Source organism: Stegostoma tigrinum, chromosome 3, assembly GCF_030684315.1.
Source record: "Stegostoma tigrinum isolate sSteTig4 chromosome 3, sSteTig4.hap1, whole genome shotgun sequence".
Classification (NCBI taxonomy): domain Eukaryota; kingdom Metazoa; phylum Chordata; class Chondrichthyes; order Orectolobiformes; family Stegostomatidae; genus Stegostoma; species Stegostoma tigrinum.
In genome coordinates this window covers 95173205-95194400 of record NC_081356.1, presented here as the reverse complement: position 1 = coordinate 95194400, position 21196 = coordinate 95173205, and the positions used below count along the sequence as shown (strand labels likewise).

Sequence of the window (21196 nt, the reverse complement as noted above, 5' to 3'; positions counted from 1 at the left end):
AGAGGAAATTCCTTTAAATATTCAATAGTATTCAAAAGGTTATCCAATGTTAATATTTCAAAGTGAAGTCAGGTCCAATGGGAACGAATGAAAGGAAGTTTTCAAACAGATCTATCAAAAATAATTTCTTTACTCAGGGAATGCTGAATATGTGGAACAACCCACCAGTCAGGACAATAAAGGTTTTTTTTTACTTGAAAAATTCTGGAGCTATTAGTGTGCTGGGGAAATCAGTTTTGATGGCTAAATAAAAACATATCCTTAATTTCAAAGAAATACAGAAATCAATTCCTGAACGGGATTTCCCATAATTTTACCACCGCTGTAATTCAATAATGATGGTTATAAGTACGACTTTGATTCCTGTTCAGGGCGCTACTTCCTTTTCACCAGAACATTCACTTTTTTAGTACTTCATTCCAGGTTCGATTAATGGCAACATTCACAGTGTCAGTGATGCTGTTGTCATAGCTGCATTCCGCGCTAGGTTTTCTTGCCCCTCTGAAGAGATTCCTTCATTAAGGCAATACACCCTCCAAAAGCATCCAGCGGTTATCATCTATGAACCTTAACGCTGCGCAGCTGCTTTTTTCTCCCCCTTGAGTTCCAGTTCAAGCGCCACACTCCAGGATGGTACATTCCTAACCTTTCATCTGTTTGGAACGACAATGGCCTTGACCATAACTACGGGACACGAAGTATTATGGACAGTAAGTTTATATACTGGTTGCATTGGAAATCGAAACGAACAGATTGACAAATTTTGTACACTAGGGATCCCCATATTCGTTATTTAGTCCATTCAGTTAATGGCGTTACTTTTCACAGATTCTTCAACAGATTAACTCAAGTTACAAATAATGGATTTATTTCCCAGAGCATCTTAATAAGCTACACATTAAAATACAGTAGGTAAACTTTGTTCTGATGGTGCGCATCGTATGTCTGGTGTTCCAGGGTATGAAGTGTAGCAGGGGGCACAGGATAGGCCCACCTGCAGGTTCCTGCTCTTGAAGAGCTGGTTGCTTTCTTGCAAATAGCTGTTTGACTCATACCGCATAGTAACACTTACTGCCCGACCGGCTGAGTTTCTTCAACACTTTCTCCTTGTGTTTCAGATTTACAGCATCTGCAGTTTGTTTTATATCTTACGGAGCTCTTGATTGCATCACTTAAAAGATCTTGATAGGGACAACATTATTCAACCCTTATAAATTTTCCGGTCCCTTCATACACTGTAAAATGACGAATCCAAATATATTTTTCCTCAAGCAAAAAAGAAAATATGACAATGTGGAGAATTTTGTAGTTTCAAAGCACGTGATGGCTGGAGGAAAAATATAGAATAAATCACCGCACACTTTTTTGCGTATTTACTTTCAAGCCATTGCGCTTTAAATTTGTATTTGTGGCCACGAGCCACTTTGTGAACCCAATTTACCAGTGCACATTTTTTAAGCTCAATAGTTAGTTTTCTGATCTCCAGTGTGGATGCTGTCCCATCCTCTTCTGCCTCGTTATTTCTGCACCTTAGACTTGCTTGCAAGTGACAAGAGCAATAAAATATGCACGTGTTTTGGTATCATTTAAAAGGAACTATCTTGTTTATATATATTTCTAAACAATGTAGCTCCACATAACGTTAGCATATTTTGTTTTTATTTTGTTTTGCATCGATCCAAAATTGCTTAAATCCTGTTTTGAAAATATTTGTGATAACGTTTACATTTTCTACTTATATGGATATTTACATGATATCGATATGCTCGAAATTCTAAACTCGAACATGCCAATAGTGCAAAATGCTCACTCCAAACTAGTCTACAAATATTAAACAACTTAAAGGTATATGACACTGCTCACTTGCACGTTTACTTTATATCTCCTGTTAAAAAATAACAAATCTCGATGAAACGTTGCTGTTTTGCACCCTGAAAATTAGGGAAGTAAATTAATTTGAACCCTCACATAATACCAGTGATAAGTCATCCCCAGCGTCACATGGTTAATTCATGTCTGGGACTATAATTATGCCTTCTATAGACTTACAGAAAGGAAAAAAAATTGACTGGGGTGGAAGGATTGACAGCCAGACGGTACCGGTTAAAATATTAATCAGGCGAGAATGCTGTTCCATAAAATGCTACTTTCAATATCAATTGAGAAAAAAAACAGAAAAGCAACAGTAAGAAATGCTTCTGCTCGTAGTTTTCTGTGGCTAACAAGTCATTCCTATAACAGTGAATTCAGCTATATTATCATATTTCTGCAGAATTATATTGTACATTTCATCATTTCCTAAGTAGTTATGCATAGAAGCAAAAACAACTAGCTTTTTTTGCTGCAAGATATTTGGTTTTCTTTACAAAGCTTTGTTCAATAGCCTCATTTTAAAGAACGGCTTGCATTTGTCTGGAGCCTTTCATGATCATAAGGCATCTGTAGTGTTGGGCTTAAAATGATATCTTCAAACCAGACCATTAAGTGTTAATCACGAAGGGTTAATTGGATGTGGCCTTATGCCATTGAAGTAGAATGGAAAAGTACATGATAAACAGACCAAATACATAAACAACCTGTTTTGAGGGTGGTCCTATATGTGTGGGGTGAGGTGGGGGTTTGGGTGCTCATGTGGATGGGATCTGCCCGATCTTTGGATCCTGCTTATGCCATCTGCATGGGTCTCCTGGATTTATCTTTTCTTCTATCATTGAGAGATGGAAAGGTTCTCAAGTTATTAAATGGGGATTCAATACATAATGTTAGATTCAGAACAGTATTGACATCAGGGACTTTGTCCACTCTTTGGACTTGACACCATCAGCCTGGGGTTCACCATGGGATCTGAGATAAAGCTCAGAATGCTGCCGTTGCCAAAGTCCCTGATGGATAGAAAGGCAGAGTGAGACTGATTTGTTTATCTCAGTTATTTAACCTGTTTCAAGACCACAGCAACAGCTGAGAGCTAAAACTAAAAGTTCTGGTTCTGTGGGAGCTTGACCTCATCCATTCAGGCTGCTTCTGTTGGTCCAACTTTTAGAAAAATCACCATGGCCTCACAAGCCGCTTGTTCTGTTGGCTGTGAGCAGACTGCACATTACCTTGTCTTTATTTTTCTTGATTAAAAAAAAGGGCAAACCACACCTCTTAAAGCCATTGTGTTGTCACACCTTCCCTCCCAAAAACACCATCGATGTACAAAGATGGCTTCATTTTTATAAACACTTTGCCTTATGCTATTAGTATGCTACTATATATATATTGACTCTAAGCATGCAAATGTTCATGATTACAGTCCATTTCAATGTTTTCTCGCCATTGAAAACCTTTATCTTCTTTCATCAAAGTAACGACAACACATTATGTTCTCTTGTCTTGCCATGTGTATAATGTTTAAATTGAATGGCTGCAATAATAAGCTCCATCTAAATATTCTGGTATTTTCATCTTTAAATTTTTCCAAAAACTTTAAGGAGTTATGATCAGTACATACAATTGTCTCAGACTCATTACTGGCAATGTAAATGTTGCAATGCCAACACCAAATCCAAGGTCACCTTCTCAATTGTGGATTATTTCTATTGGCGATTGTGCATTTTTCTGGAAAAATATCCAATAGGTCTTTCAATCTTCTCATCATCTACTTGCAAGAATACAACACTGACAACCACATGATAGCCACATTGAATGGCTTTGTGTAATTAGGTGTGGCTAATGCTGGGATAATGGTTAATACAGCTTCCAGGCTGCCAAATGCTTTCTGACATTCCTCTGTCCACTGTAATGCTCTGCCCTTCTTCAACAACTAAGTCAGTGGAGTAACTGCACTGTTAAAATTCAATACAAACTTCCAATAAAAACTACACAATCCCAGGAGTTGGAGTACTTCCTTCTTCATCGGTAGAAACTCCCTAATAACCTTTTCTTCCACATTCCGGGAGGCTATCTGTCCATGTCCGTGTCCAAAATATGGCCCAAAAACATGACTTGGGCTTTTGTGAACTCAATCTTAGGCGAGTTTTATCACCAAGTCCATCTCCTAAAGTCAATCAAACAATTCCAATAGATGCTCCAAATGTTCCTTCCTAAAAATCACCGGATTGCCAAAGTACACCACACTATTGGATAATACCGAAATGACTTTATTGGTTAGTCTTTGAAATGTGGCTAGAACAGTTTTCATGCCAAGTGGCATTACGTTAACTGGTACAGTCCATTCAGTGTCATGAAAGCCAAAATTTCCTTCACTATTTCAGAGAGAGAATTCCAAAGATTCATTTCCTCTGATAGAAGAAATTCCTCCTCACAATTTTCTTCCAGCAAGATGGGAGCGGTGTAGAAAGCTCCAGCTGGAGTTCCTCTGCTCTGCTCGTTCTTTTTCTTTTTTCTCTCTTTTCTTCCACCTTACCACATCTTTTTCCAACTAAAGACTTGGAATTACCTGGAGGGGAATGCAAGAGTTGATGATCCCCAGAGGCAAATCTTGGAGTGGAGACTGACGTGGGATAGCAGCCCTGGAGTGGTGGTTGGTGGGGTAGGCGCGGGCAAGCAGTCCCGGAATAGAGACTGGAACAGGTAAACAGTCCTGGAGCAGAGACTAATGAAGGGAAGCAATCCTGGAATGACTGGCAAGACCAAACAGAACTGGGGCAGCATTTGGCATGGGGAAGCAGTCTGGGCAGAGGTCAGTGCGGGGAAGTGAGTCTCTGAGTGGAGGTTGGCAAGGGGAAGCAATCCTGGGTGGAAGCCGGCATGGGGAGCAAGCCCTGGAGATAACTTACCTTGGAGCAGCTGAGAGCCGATGTGGAGTAGATTGGAGGCTTGGAGCGGACCGGGGATGGTTACTGAACTGGGGTCTGGCACAGGCAGTCAGACCGTATGCGGCAGCACCTGCGCTGTGCTATTGCAATGTAATGTTTATTTAATGACTGCCCTTTTAACTGTCTTGTTTCTAATTTGCACTATGAATTACTGTAAAGTAATGAAACAACTTTTCTTTTCTAATGCTCTTTTTTGTGTCTAAGACTAATAGCTAGGTACTTGTACCTGAAATAGTGCCATTTGAGGCAACATTGGAAAACTTTTCACTGTGCTCCTATACTTCTGTACTTGAGTACACATGCCAATAAAAGGATATTCTAAAAGGAACCTACCACGATGAAAAATGCCAGTAAGTCTAGATTCTCCGGAAGGAACAATCCTCTCTGCAACATCTGGACAAGACACCTTAAAATTTTGCACATTTCAATAAAATCATCTTTCATATCTTTAAACTCCAGAGAATTGATTCAACTTACTTGACCTTTACTCATGAAACAATCTCTTAATCAAGGAATCAACCTTCTTTGAACACAATGAAATTTGATACTTGATGAAATGCAGAGAACAAAAATAGAGATTACTCAGTTTGCTGCAATATGCATTGTTACATTCATGCTGAAATCTGGAGCTATGGTTAGTAATGGTAGAAGCTCCAACATTTTTTTCAATCTTATGGATGAGCAGGCACTTACTGCTTGCCAGTGGATGTCTTAGAAGGATTTCCAGCTGAATAATCAAATTGTTTGACTGTACAATGAATGTACCTTCCTCGACCAATTGCTGGTGTGATACTTGAAACTGAACCTCCTGATGCGCAGGCAAGATTGCGATGCTCAATATCAGAGGTCCTCCCTCCTCCTTCGTAGAACCCTGAACCATCTTCAAAATCTGTTTTCCTACCTGTCTATAGAACCTTAGAGTCATAGAGATGTACAGCATGGAGACAGACCCTTTGGCCCAACTCATCCATGCCAACCAGATATCCTAAACTAATCTAGTCCCATTTGCCAGCATTTGGCCTATATCCCTCTCAATCCATCCTATTCATATACCTATCTAAATCCTTTTTAAATGTTGTAATTGTACCAGCCTCCGCAACTTCCACTGGCAGCTCATTTCAGACATGCACCACCCTTTGTGCAAAAATGTTGCCCCCTAGACCCTTTTAAATCCTTCCTGTCACCTTAAAGACAAGCCTCCTAATTATGGACTCTCCCTCCAGGGAAAAGACCTTGACTATTCGCCTTATCCCTGCTGCTCGTGATTTTATAAACTTCTATAAGGTCACCCATCAGCTTCCAACTCTTCAGGGGAAGAAAGCCCCAGCCAATTCAGCCTCTCCACATAGCTCAAACCCTCCAAACCTGGTAGCATCCTTGCAAATCTTTTCTGAGCCCTTACATCTTTCCTATAGCAAAGAAACTAGAATTGAAGATAATAAAGTGTGAAGCTGGATGAACACAGCAGGCCAAGCAGCATCTCAGGAGCACAAAAGCTGACGTTTCAGGCCTAGACCCTTCATCAGAGAGGGGGATGGGGTGAGGGTTCTGGAATAAATAGGGAGAGAGGGGGATGCGGACCGAAGATGGAGAGAAAAGAAGATAGGTGGAGAGGAGAGTCTAGGTGGGGAGGTAGGGAGGGGATAGGTCAGTCCAGGGAAGACGGACAGGTCAAGGAGGTGGGATGAGGTTAGTAGGTGCGGCTTGGGGTGGGAGGAAGGGATGGGTGAGAGGAAGAACAGGTTAGGGAGGCAGAGACAGGCTGGGCTGGTTTTGGGATGCAGTGGGGGGAGGGGACGAACTGGGCTGGTTTTGGGATGCGGTGGGGGAAGGGGAAATTTTGAAGATAGTGAAGTCCACATTGATACCATTGGGCTGCAGGGTTCCCAAGCGGAATATGAGTTGCTGTTCCTGCAACCTTCGGGTGGCATCATTGTGGCACTACAGGAGGCCCATGATGGACACGTCATCTAAAGAATGGGAGGGGGAGTTGAAATGGTTTGCGACTGGGAGGTGCAGTTGTTTATTGCGAACGGAGTGGAGGTGTTCTGCAAAGTGATCCCCAAGCCTCCGCTTGGTTTCCCCAATGTAGAGGAAGCCACACCGGGTACATTGGATGCATTATACCACATTGGCAGATGTGCAGGTGAACCTCTGCCAAGGGCACCCGCATGGGCCCCAGCTATGCCTGCCTCTTTGTAGGTTACGTGGAACAGTCCGTCTTCCGCACCTACACAGGCCCCAAACCCCACCTCTTCCTCCGTTACACTGATGACTGTATTGGCACCGCCTCTTGCTCCCCAGGGGAGCTCGAACAGTTCATCCACTTCACCAACACCTTCCACTCAACCTTCAGTTCACCTGGGCCATCTAGATTATCTAGATTATCTAGGTGAGAGGAGAGATATTTATAAAAGACATGAGGCATTTCATTTTTACACAGCGGGCGGTTCGTGTGTGGAATGAATTTTCTGAGGAAGTGGTGGATGTGGGTACAATTATAATATTTAAAAGACGTTTGGACAGATACATCAACAGGAAAGGTTTGGAGGGATATGGGCCAGGAGCAGGCAGGTGAAACTAGTTTAGTTTGGGATTACGTTTGGCATGGACTGGTTGGACCAAAGGGTCTGTTTCTGTGCTGTATGACTCTGTGACTCTAAACAACTGTGAACCGTAGGCTTATAACTCTACCAGTCAAAACTCTAAATCCTTTAAAAACTCACTTTTCACTCACTACAGAGTCACAGACAGGAAAGTAAAGATTGTTATGGCTGAAGGGGAAAGTGGAAAAGCAGTTCAGTGCTGTCCGATAACAGGATATACTAAAATGGTTGTTATGCCAATCAGAATGCTGTTTCTTAATCTTCCTTTTTCAGATGTTTTCACTGGTGTGCATGAGGTTTGGTGCAGCTGGATCACACTATAAGAGGTCTCTAAATTATTAATTAAAAGTCATAGCTTTCAGCAACTGCTGGAGGATAGATAAATTGTTTTTCTTCAGAATTTAACTGATTTTGCTGCAGAGGACAGAGAGAGCTGCAGAGCTGGTGGGGCCCTGATAGTTTTCTCAGTGTTTTGTTCACAATCCTGAGCTGTTCTGCTACCTCAGAACTAATCACACAGTTGTTGGCAGATGGAAAGCCTTTGCAATCAGTAACTCTTCATAGTCCAAAGACAAAAAGCTCCTTGTTATTTGTTGAATATATATTTTTACATACTCTTGGCTCCAGCTGTTCTGCAAACTACACTTCAATAAATGCTTGGACAAGCAGCTGTAAAAACAGTGAATGTGAGGCTACTTGCCTTTAAAAAATGTGACAATCCTTCAGTAATCTTTGGTTTGTAAAACTCTTATTTTTCCATTTCAGTCCAGAATCAAAAATACATAAAGTAGAAGGATCTGGTTCTGAGGCAAGGTCACCACCATTACACCTTAAGAACTTCAACTTCCTACTACTACTTCTTTGTCAAGAATCCTATAAACTTTCCAACAGATCTGGTGTACAATTTGTTATTTTCTGCTCTGACATGTTTCTTAAATCGAAGTATTAAACTTGTGATTTTCTAATTCATTGGGGCTTTCCTAGAATGGGTGGAAACTTAAATGATTACAACAAAAGCATCTGCCATATTTGTAACCACTTCTTTCAAGGCCGTAGGTACAAGGAATTTAGCTTGCTAGTTTTCCTGACACATTTTCTCTAGTGATCTTGACTGTTCCTTTGTCCCTGGATTTTCTTTTATCGTTGGGTTGTTTTCAGCACCTTCAAACATGAAAACAGAAGCTAGGTAGTCCTTGTCATTTGCTTATTAAATTTTAAGTTCCCTGGTCTCATCCTTTAAGCGATCAATATTTACTTTAGCTGTTGTTTTTCCTTTTTACATACCATCAGAAGATTTATATTTTTCACTAGTACCTCATATTTTCATTTCTCCATTAATTTAGTTAAAGTTTGCTCAATTTATTTAAACAATATTTTAAAATATTCTCAATTTTTAGGCCCACCAATGATCTTTGCAACATTATATGCCTCTTCTTCCAACATAATTCTTAACTTCTTCAGTTGGGACAGATGGTTCATTTGCCTTCTAGATTCATTTTTACCCAATGGACTACATTCTTGTTGAGAGTTGTGAAATGTCTCCTTAAATACCAAGCACTGCTTACCTACCATCATAACTGTTAATCTATTTGGCGGTCCATTTTAACAATCACTCTTCACGCTTTTGTAATGTCTTGCCCACGAGTTTTTGAAACTATCTTCAGACCAATTTCATTTTTAACTTCAAATTGAATGAGAATTATTTTTGATATATTATGATCACTCTTTCCTCACAATCCCTTCCTAGGAGATTAATAATTAAATATGTATAATTATATAATGTCTAAAATTCTATTCCTAACATTGTTCCAAGAATCTATTGTGAATGTATTTTATGATATTGATTGAGGGATAGATGTTCGCACAACACCAGGAATAACTCCCCTGTTTTTATCATAATGATGCCATGGGACTTTTTATATTCATCCGAGTCTTTAACCTCTCATGTGAAAAACATTGCTGCAGCTCTCTCTCAGTACTGTAGTTGCCTCTTAGTCTAGATATGTGTAGTGCTGCTCTGCAATGGAACTTGCGGAAGGATATTAAGAGCTCACAATCTTCTTACTCAGACATAACTGCTTGAAAGACAATAAAGTGTGAAGCTGGATGAACACAGCAGGCCAAGCAGCATCTCAGGAGCACAAAAGCTGACGTTTTGGGCCTAGACCTTTCATCTGATGAAGCGTCTAGGCCCGAAACGTCAGCTTTTGTGCTCCTGAGATGCTGTTTGGCCTTCTGTGTTCATCCAGCTTCACACTTTATTATCTTGGATTCTCCAGCATCTGCAGTTCCCATTATCTCTGATAACTGCTTGAAAATTAGCTCTTCATTCCTTTCAATATTTGCTGAACATGTTCTTTATAAAATATGAGACAACAGAAAACAAGTAGGCAAGTGAGTATTCATAACATAGGAACTGAATGGTGACAGAAAGCATTGAATATGATTTAGTGAAGTGATTCTTGTTACTAAGGTTAGTTTAGTGCTTTACACTGGATAATTAAAATGACAATAACAACTTTTAGGCCAGCACTGAATTCCTGAAAACCATTCTTGAGGGGCAGAAGCTTGAAGGCTGCCACTTCACTCCTTGTTCATAATCATGCTGTTTTAATACTTCATAAAGTTCCAAATTGCCTGCCAATTTTAATTAATTTTAATACTTTCTTTCAGGCAAGAGTACAAGAGTGCAGATAAGAAAGAAAAAATAGAATTCTGCTTTTGGTTCATTGCCAAATTATTAATGTTAGATACACAGACGAGGATGTAGAAATGTAGAAACATAGAAAATAGGAGCAGAAGGAGGCCATTCAGCCCTTTGAGCTTGTTCTGCCATTCTTCACAATCATGGCTGATCATCCACTCAACAGCCTAATCCTGCTTTCTCCCCAAAACCTTTGATCCCATTCACCCCAAGTGCTATATCTAGTCACCTCTTGAAGACACACAATGTTTTGGCATCCACTACTTTCTGCGGCAATGAATTCCACAGGCTTACCACTCTTTGGGTGAAGAAATATCTCCTCATCTCCATCCTAAATCATTTACCCTGAATCCTCAAACTGTGACTCCTGGTTCTGGACACCCCCACCATTGAGAACATCCTTCCTGTACGTTCAAGATTTTGTTTTTAAAATACTGCAAGGAAACAACATGCTTTATGATAATGCAAAGCAACAAAATCCTGTAACGGACAAAGAATTATCATGACAATCCATCTGGAGCCAAATGAACATAACATTACATCTGTTAGAAACATATGCAAATAAAACAGCCTGGAAACCAGATTAAAGTAAGGATGTCACTGTGATGGTAACAATGGATAAAATGGCTGCAGTAAGGCCAACCCCAATGTTTGTTAAATCAGAAAACAAGGTTTTAAAAATGAAGAGATTTGGTATAAAATCACAAGCTGCTATTTCTTTCAAAAAATAAATTGACAATAAATAAATGAAATGCAAATGTCGGAAATGCGAATCAAAAACAGAAACAGCTGGAGAAACTCAGTAGGTCTGTCAGCATCTGAGGAGAGAAAACAGAGTTAACATTTCGAGTCCAGTATGATTCCCGCATCATCCTGAGATACACATTCAGTGCCACATGCATGATCATTACCTCTCTATCAATCAGTACGTCAAGCTACATCAGAGGTCTCCCGGTCCCTCATTCATTTCATTCTCCCTCTTGTACAAACAACAGCAAAATACTGTGGATGCTGGAAATTTTTCCAGGCATTTTGCACCAGGACTTCTGAAGTGGGCCCTTTTATGACAGAGGCAGTTCAACAAACCACACAAGTGGCAGTGTAGTGGTTTGTTGAAGAATCCTCAGACTGTATTTATGTCATTATTTGCCATATTCCACTTTTAAAGCCTCAAAGACATTTCACAGCCACTGACAGAAAGGAACGTGTGGCTGAGTTTGGGGGTAGTGGTGGGTTTGGGGGATGTGCGGGGTGCATGATGTACAGATGGTGAAGGATACAGGTGCCAGGGAAATGAAGGTAAGGTGTCAGGGAAGGAGGGCAGGGTGCCAGGTAGGTTAGGGATCAGTTGGGTGTCCAGGGTGATGATGATGGGAGCTGGTGGGATGCTGTGGGGGGAGGTGGTCAGTGTGAGCAATTTGGGGGTGGGAGGCACAGTCCCAGCACTCTGTTTTTGTTTCAAACATAACGTGACACTTTATTTGTAAACTTCATTCGAGACTCGACAAAATTCTTCTCAAAATCTATCGTATTCCTTATTTACATTCAGCAAGGTTTAGTTTTATGGAGCAATATCCCATATTCCAAAGAGACATGAAGAATATCTGACCCAAGACTGATTCGCAGACACTGAAACTTTTCTTATCCTCAGGGCCTCTTAGGCATGGGTTTGAGTGTCCTAAATCCACTTTCCATCAGACTCCATCATAAAATTTGGTTCCGCATCCTTTGTCACTCTGCAACACCCAACATCAGCCCAGTGTGCAATCGTACACAATTGATCCAGGCTTAACCGTTGGCAAAGCAATGTGCTTTAAAATCTTCAATTCGGCACTCTTCTCAAATCTGTACTCTAGAGTATTGATGCAGGCAGAGTGTGATTACTTGGAAGCATATGTACAGGCCCCTACAGTTAAGGCATCCAGCAAAGTAAAATTCAAAATTCAGAGCTTTTAGGAATTATTTGCAGGATTATAGGAGATGCTGGTGTCCCTCATGATCAATTCAGGAGATTTGTCTGTCCTTGGCTGCAAAAGGATGTGAAGATTGCAAATTTTTTAAAACTGAAACTATGATTTCTGTATAATCATTCCTAAATATAGATACACTACATGAAGATTCCCTGAACTGATGTCTTTGTACTGGGTTGAGCGCTCTCTAAAATCCATAATCATCTTCCTCTTTGCTAGGCATGACATCAACCAACAGAGTTTTCTCCTGATTCCCATTGACTTCAGTTTCAATTTCAGTCTCTGGCATCTTCCCGCCAGAGTAAGCCCTTTTCTTTATATTTGGACCAGAGCTGTAATAAGGTCAGCAGTTCTGTGGATATGGAGGTATGTAAACTGATCATCAGTAGGCAGGTTATCGATGAGCAGGGGCTACTTGATTTCACAGTTGATGACCATTCCTACCACTTTGCTAATGCTTGCAAGCAGACTAATAGGATATTAGCTGGCATGGTTTGAATTTGTCCAGCTTTAAAATGTCTCAGCAGATAATTAATATTGTGTACAATAATAAAACAACATGGACATGTGCACGTGCATACTCAGAATTTTACTATTATCAGTCATGATAAACCATGGGTTTGAAGTATCCAGGATAATACAATGCAGCGATAACTTCTAACACCAATACTTGATCAATAACCAGCCGAGGCATGAGCCCTCTGCAACACTTAGGATGTGATGTGGTTGACAAAATATTGGGTGAAAGAAAGAAATTTTACAGGCCACCATAACCCTTGCTATCATCCCACTGCCTACAACCAAGTGGAAATGTCAATGGGAGCTCACCCATGATCCTGACAGCTGTGCTATAACAATTTAATATTGGCAGCAGTATTACTTGTCCTTGGACATGTGTTCTGAAACTTACTTGGGAGGAAGTGTTGCCTTAGAGTCCTACCGGCCAATTTGTAGCCCCACAATTATAGATGAAAGCCATGACCACCATTAGGACTTAAGGCAGTCCTAACATGTCAAATAGCTGAGCTAAGTCAGGAATCTTAGAATGATATGGAGGTGCCAGTGTTGGACTGGGGTGGACAAGGTCAGAAGTCAGATGACACCAGGTTATAGTTCAACAGGTTTATTTGAAATCTCAAGCTTTTTGGGAGGTACCCCTTCATCAGGTGAAGTGATGAGTGTCATCTGACTTCTGACCTGGACACTTAGAAGATTGAATGAAGTACAGTTCAAAGCACACTAGAATCTTGATGAAGCCTCCATACCCGAAATGTGAACTTTCCTGTTGGTCTGATGCTGCCTGACATACTGTGCTCCTCCAGCTCCACGTTTTATTGACAGAAGACTTTCCTCAATGTGACGGGGAGAAAGGAGCCAGTTGAAAAGCCAGGAGGCTTATTTACTGGGATGTGGGCTAAGCTGACATTTGTTGATGGTTCCTAACTGCACTTGAGAAGGCAGTAGTGAGTATTCATCTTAAACCACACCAGTCCATCTGTTGTAAGTACACCTACAGTGATGCCACAGGAACAGCAATATAATTCCAAGTCAGGATGGTGAGTGGCTTGCAGGTGATGGTGTCCCTATGCATCTGCTGTGCTTCTAAACTTGCGGATTTGGAAGCTGCTACAAAAGGAGACTTTGTATATTGCTGCAGTGTGTCTCATATATAGTACATATTGTTGTCACAATATGTCGGTGGTGGAGGGAATGAATATTTAAGCTGATAATTGCCAATCAAACAGACAAATTATCCTTGGTGATGTCCAGATTCTTAGTATTTGAAGGGGTTAATGCATGGAGTTACATAAATGCATGAGATTTCAGATTTTGTTTAGCTTTGCTGAACTTAAGCAACAGTTTGGGATGAACAGACTAATTAGAGATAACCCACCAGATGCAGGTGTAGATATAAAAGCATGTAAGGGAGCATAAATAGTGACAAGTATCAGCTTTGGTGGGTTGGGACATTGTTATTTTTTAATAAATTACCATTCTTGAGAAAAAAAAGAGGATCGAAAGAGGGAAATCAAAGCTTGAAGGTAAGGGCAAAGGGAGGATCAGAATGTTTTGACACAAGGAGAACAATAGAGGGTCAGGTGTAATTTATCTTTACACAAAGATGTATGTGTGGAACTGAAAGTATGAACAAAGGCATGGTCCATGATGTTTTTATGCTGTACGTTGAAACATCACAAGAATGATAAAAATGTATAAAAGAATATTTTAAACATTGAGATATCTCTTGGAGTCATATGAAGGCATCCTCCCTGTATGTACTGATTAGTAAAATTCCACATGATATACTCTACTGTTGTCTCATGTCAGGTGTCTTCCTATACTCCGCTAAATAAGCACAAATTAAGCACTACGATTGTGACTGCATCCCCAACCAATAATGATGATGTTGCCTGGGGAGAAAGAAAGAAGATACACACACACATATATACACTCACAATTTCACTATTTTCAGCCATGACAAACCATGGGTTTGAAATATTCAGGATAATAAAATGCAGCAATAACTATTAACACCAATACTTGATCAATAACCAGCTGAGGCATGAGCCCTCAAGCTGAGCATGGCAGGTGTGGTGATGATTGGGAGGAGCTGCCAGATCATGAACTCATGATACCATCATCCCTGCTTCCTAAAGCAATAAGAACAGTGGCTATGATCCCCATATAGCAAAAGGGATCGACTCACAAACAGGATCATGCGCAGACAGTGGGACAGCAGGTCTCCTTCCGCCTGGCCAAAAATCAATTTACTGGGAGTTTTGCCTTTGGCTAAACAGCAACATGCAAATACAGATTTCTGGAATAAAGTTGAGGAAATACAATACCTATATTTAAGTACCATGATATTCATGTACAAGTCAGGACAAAAATTCCCCATAGTCTTTGTGCCAAAATGTTTCACAAAGTCCAAAAGGGTGACTGTGAATTGTTCAAAAGCTCATGAATGAACAGATTTTTGACCGATTCAAGGAAGAGATACAAAGGGTATTGGAAAGTTTCTGTTGTGTTGATCTGTTCAAGAAGATAACACAGAACAAGGGTGAAATGCCTATGACTATGCAGTGAGAAAGTATATTGCTTATTATGATTTCTCCAGATGACAAAAAAGGGAATCATTCAACATTCCTCAGATGGTTGAAGGTGTGTTTCCATCCTGAACATCAGAAGGTCCTAGATTGGAGTTCGTTAATAGAGGCAAATTACAAGAAGATATTGACGTGGGCTACCAAGGCAGATACAAAGTGTAAGAAGAGAATGCCCACCAACAAGAAACTACGCACTAAAAAGTTTTCCCCGATTGCTACTGACTTCAGTTGTTCCTTGATGTTGTACTTAGTCAAAAACAGCCTTGATGTCAAGGACTATCACCTCTACTTTTCCTATTGGCTTCAACTCTTTTATCCACATTTTGAAGGCTGCAATGAGGTCAGGAGCCAGATGGGACTGACAGAACTCAAACTGAGTGCAGTGAGCAGGTTATTATTGAGTGTATACCATTTGATAGCACTGTCAATTATATCTTTTGTCAAGCTGCTGATGAATGAGTTGTTATGAATGAGTAGACTGGTTGGTTGGCAATTGGCTGGTTTGGATTTGTCCTCTGTTTTGTGAACAAGATATACTTGGGCAATCACAACTGTGAGTAGATATTTCTGAGATCTAAGAAACATGAACTGTCAAATATCTGCTACTTAACTCAATGGTATCCTGCAATACATCAAATTCATCTACCTGTAGGAAGTTTGGATGGAGTGAGGAGCTCATGCACTATTGATAAAATTGCACATGTTCAGGAGATTCCTCCTCCAGTGGCTGTCTAATGAGGCTAATTGACATTCCATTACTTCCTGATCGTTAGACATCCTCCCTGAGATGTATCTTTAGGATATTTATATAGAGATAACAACACATTAGGCAACTGGCACATTGGCTTCCGATGTGAATTTGCTGGCATTTCCATCTCTGAACATATTGAGTAGAATTCAACGTCTGTGGCAAAATTGATTTCAATAGCTTCCTGCACCTGGGGGAATCCAGCTATTTCAGCAACTTTGTGAGCACTCTGTGCCTAGCTGACCTTATTAATGTCAAAATGGAGATAAGCAATGGCTTGATAAACATGACACTGGTGACCTGGATAATACATTAGAGTTTAGAGTCAGATTTTCTCGTCATGTATAATCAAGTACAAGGATACAGGAGTACTGTGTAAAGTGTACAAAGTCACCATTCCTGGCACCGTCTTTGGAACAAAGGTACCTTGGTACAAAAATCTTAGGTACAAAGCAGAAAAATAAAGAAAAAAAGTCAAAAACTCAACATTACAGTCCTGCTTAAGTGCTTAGCTATGGGCCTGGATGTGACCTCTTCCACCCCGATGCTGAGACCAACACCAGCAGGAAGCAGTCTGCCAGCCTTGAGTCCCTTGGCTGTACCTCCCCCACAGAACAGAGTCATCATTCTTTGGTGCCATCTTGCCTCTACTGATGATGTCATCACCGTGAATCCACGCTGGGCCAATCTTGGCAGTGCAGTCACTGCTGAAGCTGTCGAGACCCTCAGGCCTTGAGCCCAGATTCAGTTCCCTCTGCCACTGCAGGGAGCACAATCTTGCCTCCGTCTGTCACCACAGCTGGGAAGAAACCTTGTATCAGATGTGCTGGATGCCTTGAAGTCATCTGAACTCTCTGCAGAAGGTAAGTAAGGTTCATGTAAGAAAAACAGCAGGGAGAGAAGAAAGAAAAGCAAAGTCAAAGTAGATAGAGCAGACAAACTCCAGGCTGCTGGGCGCAGGAGCCCGCATGCTGTGCTGCTACTCTGCTGCTGTCTTGGCTGACAGCAGAGTGTAAAATCCTGCAGTCATTAGCAGTTTCACAGAACAAGTTAGAGGGGTAGTAGTTCCGGGTTGAGATGTATTTAATGGCCACTGACAATGTTCCTCACCTAGTCTGCTTGGAAGGAACTTGTGCTCCCAGAGTGTCCATGTATCAGCAAGAGCCTGCCATGAAAACCTATGCCACCTGAAAAGCATTATTACTCTGTCATGTTGAGAAAGTTGATCCTTTCTGTCAATGTAAACTATGCAGGGGTTGTCACCTCTTTAGAGAAATATAATGTAAGACAAACTACCCCCCCAGAATGTGAATTAGCAGATCACCCAAATACTTAATGTATCTGTACTGCACTGCTCTGAAAGAGTCTTCCAGCACTCAGCAGAGCACATTTTAGGATCTGAGGTCTGTTAAAAGCTGCATACCTAGCTATCATGCGGACACGGTGCTTAATACCAACTGTACAGTGACCGGAAGAAGAGAAGGAGGAGGAACAGAGTGAAGGGTGTATGTACCTTATGCAGCCTCTGGGTGGTCTGACTGTCCCTGATCAACACATCCAACTGTGATGAGAATTGGTGTGGCGCAGATGGCCATTTGGCCCATTATGTCTTCACCTGTTCTCTGAGCTTTTTGGCTTCCTGCCAATCACTTGCATTTTCTGCATAACCGTTCATGTTGTTTCTCTTCAAATTATCATCAAATTCCCTCTTGAGTGCCTCGATTGAATCCCTCCACCACATTTCCAGGCAGTGCATTCCAAAACCAAACATTTACAGTGTGAAAATGTTTTTTCTCACTTTCATTTTCTTCTTTTGTGCACCATTCTAAATTTGGATTCTCAATAATTTTACAAGCAGGAACAGTTTCTCCCTATCTACTCTGGCTAGACTCCTAATTACACCTAACCTCCATCAGATCTCTTCTCAGCCACCTCCTATCCAAGGAAAGCAACCCCAACTGTACCAATCTATGCTCATAACTGAAGTTTCTCATCACTGGACCCATTTTTGTAAACTTTTTCTGCACTTCTCCAATGTATTCACATCCTTCCTTTATTGTATCACTCAGAACTTTATGCAATATCAAGCCAAAATCTAGCCAGTACTTGATAAATTCATCAAAACATTCTTGTTCTTGTAGAATGCCCCGTTCATGAAACCTAAAATACTGCATACTTTAATTAATGCTTTCTTTACCTGTCCTATTGCCTTTAATGACTGATACATGTGTAAACCCAGGTCTCTACGCTGCTGAAAACCCTTTAGAATAGCACTTTCTTTGGACAATGTACCAAAATTATTACTTTATATTTCTCTGCCTTGAACTTCATTTGTCACCTACCAACAAGCTCTACCAATTTGTCAATATTTTTTGAAGTTTCACTGTCATCATTACAGTGTACAATGCAACTCAGTTTTGTAACATCTGCAACATTTGAAATTCTCCCCTGCACATCAAGATCTAGATCATACACAAAATGTCCAGAAACAGCAAAACTCTTAATTCTGACCCTTAGTGATCTCCATTACAAAATATCCAACAGCCTGAAAAATATCTATTGGCCATTCCTCTCTGTTTCCTATCACAGTCGATTTTGAATCCAATTCGCTATTTTCTCTTTTATTCCATGTGCTATAACATTTCCCACAAATTTGATCCCTTTTTTTGAAAGTCTATGTATACCATATTAACAGCATTGTTCTCATCCTACTGTTACTTCTTCAATAAACTGATGTAAGTTGGTTAGACATGATTTTCCCTTGGCAATTCATTCAAGTTCTTTGCATATTTTTCCATGTGACTATTAGTTCTGAGATGAGTAATTATTTCTAGAAATTTTCTTACCTCTGAAATTGAATTGACTGGTCTGTAGTTGCTGGGCTTACCATCACAACCATTTTTGAACAGGACTTAATGTTTGCATTTGTCTAGTCCTCAGGCACCACCTCAGAATTCAGGGAAAATTGAAATATTAACATCAGTCCTCTGCAATTTCCACTATTACTTTCTTCAATATCTTTGGATGCATGTCATCTGGCCCTAGCGCCTTATAAACTTTAGGTATTGACAACTTATTTAATACCTGCTGTTGATCCACTTTGAGCCTTTCCAACGACTATATTTCCTTTTCTGTTAATGCGGTCTGGACAGCATTTGACTCTGAGGGAAAGACATGCATAGTATTCATTTAACACATCAGCTATGCCTTGTACCTCTCCCTTTTAGCCCTTAATCTGCCTTACTCCTTCTTTTACCACTTTTAAACCATTTAAGTGCTTATAGAAGACTTTAAGAGTTCCCCTCATGTTAAACACAAGTTTTTTTGTTCCACAACCCATCTTCATTAATCTCGTTAGTATTTTACACTCCCCTGTTTAACCTTCTATGTTTAACTTGCCTCTCAATTGAATTTTTGAGCTGGTTTTTGCAGCATATGGACACTGATGACATAAGTAACTGAGGAGTTGTGAATAGTGCTGAACATTGTGCAGTCACCAGTGAACATCCCCACTTCTAAGTGTATGATGGAAGGAAGGCCAGTGATGAAGCAGCTGAACATGGTTGGATCTAGGACCCAAGACGCTATCCTGAGGAAATCTTGTAGTGATGCCCTCAGACAACCACAACTATCTTTCGTTGTGCTAAGCATGACTCCAACCAGCAATAGCTTTTTTCTGATTCCCATCAACACCTGGTATGATAAGCGTTCCTTAATGCTACACTTAGTTGAATAATGCCATGTCATCAAGGACAATCACTCACATGTTTTATATGTTCAGGCTAATTTGTAATGAAGTCAGGAGCCAGGTCGCCCTGGCAGAATCCAAATTGAGCATCAATGAGCAGTTTATGCCTTTGTAATTGCCATGGGATAGCTCTGTTGATGTCTCCTTCTATCACCTTGCTGACGATGAAGAGTGGGCTGATAGGATAGGAATTGGTAAGGTTGGATTTGTCCTGCATTTTGACCTTGGGATATAATAGGGCAATTTTCCATATTGTTGAGTAGATGCTAATTGTACTGGGACAGCTGAGCTAGGGCTCGACTAGTTCTAGTACCCAACCCTTCAGATGATTGTGGCAATGCTAAAAGGACAATAGCCTTTGCAATATCTAGCTCTTCAACTGTTTCTTGATATCACATGGAATAAATAAAATTGGTTAAAGAATGGCATCTGTGATGATGGACATTAAGAGGAGGCTGAAGAGGATCATCTACTTTACACTTCTGGCTCAAAATGAATTTAAATGCTTTAGCCTTGACTTTTTTCACTGATGTGCTGAGGCCCTCCATTACTCAGGAGATTCTATATCTTGTTAGTTGTTTAATTATCTGCCCGCTCTTCCAGACTGGGTGAGGCTGGACTGCAGAGATTTGATCTGATCCATTGGATTGATATTTAGCTTGATGGTAATGGCAAAAAGAATGATATGCCAGGGCTCTTTGGTTGAATAGATTCTGCTGCCCTGACAACCCCAGCACCTCAGTGGCTGCCCAGTTTTGAGTTGTTAGATCTATTTGAAATCTATCCAGAATGCATGATGGTAGAACCAGACATGATGATGGAGGGAATGTTCAATGTGAAATTAAGACTTCATCTTCACAATCGTGCGGTTGCTCATTTGTTAGGTGTTGCAGGTGGATTGGATTAGGTCAAGTAGAATTTTCCTCTGGTTGGTTCCCTCTGCACCTGTTGCTGCTCCAGTTTACAAGCTGTAGGTTAGAACTCAATGAGCTCAGTCAGTAGTGATGCTATTGAACCACACTTAGTGACAGACATTGAATTCCCCAATCCAGAGCGCATTCTGCATCCTTACCATCCTGAGTGCTTCCTTCAAGTGATGTTCACATTTGCAAAGTACTGGTTCAGCAGCTGATGGGCTGAGGTATATGGTAATCAACAGATGGTTACTTTAAGGTTTTAGAGTTTATCTATAGCTCGGGTTGTGGGTGTTGAGGTTGGTTGGCTCATCGAGCTGGTTTGTTGTTCTGCAGACGTTCTGTTACCATGCCTGGTGGTTTCTTTGTCCATGTTTGCCCTAATGCCATGAGACTTCATGGGCTCTGGAATCAGTGATGAAGACTCCCAGTACAACTCCTTCCGACTGTATACCACTGTGCTGCCATCTGTGCTGTTAGTGGGACAGGACATGCTCAGGGATGGCTTTTTAAACATTGTATGTAATGTATGATTCCAGGCTACAATTATGTCTGGGCTGCTTCTTGACTAGTCTGTAC

The 21196-nt window shown here is 40.7% G+C and overlaps 1 long non-coding RNA gene across 2 annotated transcripts in view; it reads right to left on the bottom strand.

The window, feature by feature from the left end:
• Window positions 1-21196, bottom strand: part of LOC125451135 (uncharacterized) — a 353914-nt gene that overhangs the window by 4394 nt on the left and 328324 nt on the right. Inside the window, exon 15 of one of the 2 annotated variants that reach the window (XR_009445589.1) lies at window positions 19038-19116. The exons of the other annotated variant lie outside the window; for it this stretch is intronic. This is a non-coding gene — a long non-coding RNA (uncharacterized LOC125451135). Of the gene's footprint in view, window positions 1-19037; window positions 19117-21196 lie in introns of those variants that run through there. 2 annotated transcript variants of the gene reach the window in all.